At 37.0% G+C, this 5,055-nt stretch overlaps 1 protein-coding gene across 1 annotated transcript in view; it reads right to left on the reverse strand.

Annotated features, from left to right (window-relative positions):
• The window catches only part of LOC101850606 (galactose mutarotase), a gene marked incomplete at its 3' end in the record, with an annotated part of 15,776 nt that overhangs the window by 2,479 nt on the left and 8,242 nt on the right, over nucleotides 1–5,055 (reverse strand).

The following is a 5,055-nucleotide window of genomic DNA, read 5'->3' on the forward strand; positions in this document are numbered from 1 at the left end:
TATCATTGTGTGTACTTTTTCATCAGCCACAAGAGAAGCCATAGTCATGTTAACCTCTGATTATTCAAAATTTTCTATATTCCCCTCTGTAGATGTATTGGTCATCGTCAGTCATTGATGAAAGAGACAGATATAATAATAATAATAATAATAATAATAATAATAATAATAATAATAATAATAATAATAACAATAATAATAATAATAATAATAATAATAATAATAATAATAATAATATAATTTATTATAAACTCCCCACCCGAATCAAAAAGTTGTACTTATACCATAACTTATATAATATATAATAATCAGAGTCACAGCGCAGACAAGACATTGTAAGTGATTGGCAAGAGCTCTGGTGCAATTTGCTCCTTCTTTCTTTTATATAAAACACAATTGCCCTTATTTCTGCTCCTTTTTTCTTTGTATGTTTATCTCTAGTCAGTAACAATCACATTTCTATAACCCAAATGTAATGCAAGTGTTGTAAAGATTTTACTAGAATTTTTGAAAAAGAAAAGAAACAACGAATGAATGAAACCTTTAAAAAATCTGCTATCTTAGAATTACAAATTTCTATCTAACATGTTCGGCTGTTTTGAGTGACTAAGGCCATGGGGTCAGAAACCAATATTTTGTGCTACTTTCTCTATAAAAATCGTAAAATTATTCGGTGTCGTTATCAAGATATCCAAAGAATTGCATTCGAAAAGCTTGACATGTAGCCACCCCAGAAATACAAAGTTCTATCTGACATTTTTGGCTAGTTTGAGTTACTAAGACCATGAAGTCAGAAACCAAATGTTCTATCTGATCTATCAAAACCTTAAGATTATTCGGTGTCGTTATCAAGATATTCAAAAGACTGCATTAAAAAAATCTTGACATGATGTGAAACTCCCAATCTCTGACGTCCAATTTCTCAAAATTAGATTCCCAGCAGATAGATTTTTGTAATTCTAAGGTAGCCACATTGTGAAACACGAAAAATGTTGCCGTCAAATTTCTCAAAACTAGGTACTTGGCTTTCAAATATCGACTTTATGAGGAAATCACGGTGACAAAAATGCCCGGTATGGGGAAAAATACAGTGTTTTGGGGTTCTTATGCCATGAAATAGTTGTAGGAGAGGCTGAGGAAGCTAAAAATGCCTACAACTCAAATTCAATTATTTTGAACCGAATCTTGACTTTGGGGGTGTAGCCCCCCCCTGCCCCCCCCTTTAAGGTAGCGAACTTACATGGTGAATACTGTCTGGGAAATGCTGAGCTTCAAGAGAAAAAGCACAGAACTGTTTGTACTGAGCCCCCGCCTTGCCAGCTATCTGGGGCATGTATCCTGACGTGTAGAAAGACACGCCCGGTTCCGTGGTGCGGCACTCCAAGTAGCGACCCGTAGGCGGGTGTTCCATTCTGAAGTAAAGGAAATGCTCAAAAATATCGCCTGGGTGGCGGGGAGGGGTGCTTTTTCAATCTTCATTTATTCATGTTTTTAACATAATTTTTTTTATTTATTTACTTATTCATTTATATATTTATTTATTCATTCATTTATTCATTTATTTATTCATTCATCCGTTCATTTGTTCGTTTATTCATTCATTTGTTCATTTTTCTTTGAAAGGGGGTGGGGGGGGGGGGTAATCTAGGACCTCTCTATTCACAGACAACTTAAATGGTCAACAGCAGAAGGTTATAACTCGCTAGATCTGTAACAACTGATTCAACTACACGCAATAGGTCTCTGATAATTATGTGGTTTTCAACACTACGAAGTCATTGAGCAAAGTTGGTGGAGAGCCTTGAAAACCCCCCTACACTAAACAGTTCTGGGATTTGAACCAGGATAATCCGAGTCATAGTGGTATCATAACAAAATTAAATTCCAGAAACTGGATTGCCTAAGTTAATTTGATTTATCCCTTCATGTCAGAGAAGGGATGGCCACAGCAAAATGGCTAGGGACTAAAAAGTGGCATGGCAAATATCTGTAACACTGAGATGAATATGGACGAACGTCTTTGTAAAAAACCTTTCAAACAATGACGCAGGTTGACAAAAAAGGCATATATTTTGTATAACAACATGCATCAAGCGCTTAAAGCTGACATTCCATATGCCCGAAAAACCGATGCGAACTTACCGGAATTTCGCATGGCCGAGTCCGAAATTCGCATGCAAAGATTTTGTTTCGCACGAGGGAGCGAAACTTTTTTCTTCGCATGCGAATTCTTCGTGAAGTGGGCGGGGCTTATTTCCCACCAAATCTACTTCAAAGAAACGAAGCAGCATAGAACATGATAGAAGCACTAGATAAGTGGGGAAAACGTCGAAATGTTGATTTCCTTGGTTCAAGAGAGAAGTGTTAAAACCAAGACTGAAAAGAAGTGTTTATTTTCAAGGTGGCTGTCATTTGCATAGCAACCACTTTTTTTTTTAGTTTGTGGGAAACTTTCGGGAGTCTATGTAATCTATCTATGCTATCATTTATCGTTTAAATCATGTAATAACTAAAAATAGCTTTTCACTTACACCCATCCCCCTCCTTAATTAAATGCACTTGAATATGATTTCAGTCAGATGACGGATGTGAATTTCGCGTATATGGAAGGAGGGCTCTTTTTTCATCGCACCCGAATTTCGTACACGAAATTCGCACCCAAATTCGCATCGTTTTTTCGGGCATATGGAATGCCAGCTTTATGCTCGCTTCACGCATTCAGTCCAATATGTTATCATATATTTCACTATCATATTATGTGGAACGAGCTGACAAAATGAGTTACTTCTCGGATTCAGGCCTTCATTAAGGAAATAGATACATCACACTTATAGGTGAAGTTTTTACAATATATAGGAAATAGATACATCACACTTATAGGTGAAGTTTTTACAATTTATAGGAAATAGATACATCACACTTATAGGTGAAGTTTTTACAATTTATAGGAAATAGATACATCACACTTATAGGTGAAGTTTTTACAATATATAGGAAATAGATACATCACACTTATAGGTGAAGTTTTTACAATATATAGGAAATAGATACATCACACTTATAGGTGAAGTTTTTACAATATATAGGAAATAGATACATCACACTTATAGGTGAAGTTTTTACAATTTATAGGAAATAGATACATCACACTTATAGGTGAAGGTTTTACAATAATAATATATAGGAAATAGATACATCACACTTATAGGTGAAGTTTTTACAATATATAGGAAATAGATACATCACACTTATAGGTGAAGTTTTTACAATTTATAGGTATGGCGTAAAAGGTATGTTATACTTAAAGAATATGGCATCAATAGAAAATCTACAAATTCAACCCTGGTGTCAATTTTTGGCCAATATCTCCATTTGTGGACTTTGAGAAGTTACTCATTTTGTCAGCATGTTTCACATATGATTGTGATGGTGAAATTGTTATCGAGTGTCCTTGTCTTTTTTCTGGGTAGTTTGGACAATGTTGGTACGATCATGTGACCTTATGCAGTTGTGAGCGCTGTAAAACGTTTACCAAACACAGACAAAGTGAAATGAGAAGTGAAACGTTATTTTAGGAACAAATCATAAAAAGGAAATGGCTACTCCTTTATTCTTATGCATTTTATTTTCAAATTCATAAATAAACTGAAGAATTTCAGCAATCACTATTTAGACTCCAGGAAGATTTTCATTTCCTAAAGTTTCCATATTCAGTTTAAGTTTAATTACATAATATATGTGTCTCAACAACGTAGAAATAGGCGCTCGTTAATTTTTAGGGCATATTGAGCTATTGGAAGCAGCCTAAAGATTTTGGCATTTATTTTGCTTCAAGTGAAAAAAGAAAATCCATCAATCTTAAATAGAAGTTGAGATATTTGCAATTGAAGGAGGTGGGGGTGGATGAATGTTGTCAGAGGTAAACATTAGTAAGTAAATGGCCATTAAATTTCAATGACTTCCTCAGCTTGAATGTCTTTGGGAACAGCACGTTTACATCTTTCTGTTCCTTCTATCTCCGTTTTTCAGAAAAATCTACTCAGACATTTATATTTCCAGAGACACAAAGAAGGGTTTAGCCAAAAGGAAAAATATTTCAAAATATTGCCCAGGGAGTGGAAAAAATAAAATTTTCTTTGATCTCCTCAGTTTGAAAAACACATAGTTTCACCACGAGCCTCACATATAAACAAATCTGGCAGTGGGGCTGTCATGGTCTATAAGTTACAGTGTTTCCTCTCATTCAATAGGTCCCAGGTTCAAAACCTGATAGCGAAGGAAAATGCCCTTTTCTAAAATACTCTCCTTTCACATCATTTCCTGCTCTCTAATCATATTCCGTCATCTGCTTTTGTATCCATATTCTGTTCCATATTCCTCCTCCCCCCCCCCCTTTGCCCCCATCCCTCACCTCCTTTGCCCCATCCTCTCGTCTCCCGACTCTTTCTGCAGCCTTTCTACTGCTACTCCTTGGCTCCTTCTTACTGCTGTCTTTCTATGGCTACTCCTTGGCTCCTTCTTACTGCTGTCTTTCTACTGCTACTCCTTGGCTCCTTCTTACTGCTGTCTTTCTACTGCTACTCCTTGGCTCCTTCTTACTGCTGTCTTTCTACTGCTACTCCTTGGCTCCTTCTTACTGCTGTCTTTCTACTGCTACTCCTTGGCTCCTTCCTACTGCTGTCTTTCTACTGCTACTCCTTGGCTCCTTCTTACTGCTGTCTTTCTACTGCTACTCCTTGGCTCCTTCTTTCTGAAGCCTTTTTACTGCTACTCCTAGGCTCCTTCTTACTGCTGTCTTTCTACTGCTACTCCTTGGCTCCTTCTTACTGCTGTCTTTCTACTGCTACTCCTTGGCTCCTACTTACTGCTGTCTTTCTACTGCTACTCCTTGGCTCCTTCTTACTGCTGTCTTTCTACTGCTACTCCTTGGCTCCTTCCTACTGCTGTCTTTCTACTGCTACTCCTTGGCTCCTTCCTACTGCTGTCTTTCTACTGCTACTCCTTGGCTCCTTCCTACTGCTGTCTTTCTACTGCTACTCCTTGGCTCCTTCCTAC

Source organism: Aplysia californica, unplaced genomic scaffold (assembly GCF_000002075.1).
Source record: "Aplysia californica isolate F4 #8 unplaced genomic scaffold, AplCal3.0 scaffold00880, whole genome shotgun sequence".
NCBI classification, from domain to species: Eukaryota; Metazoa; Mollusca; class Gastropoda; order Aplysiida; family Aplysiidae; genus Aplysia; species Aplysia californica.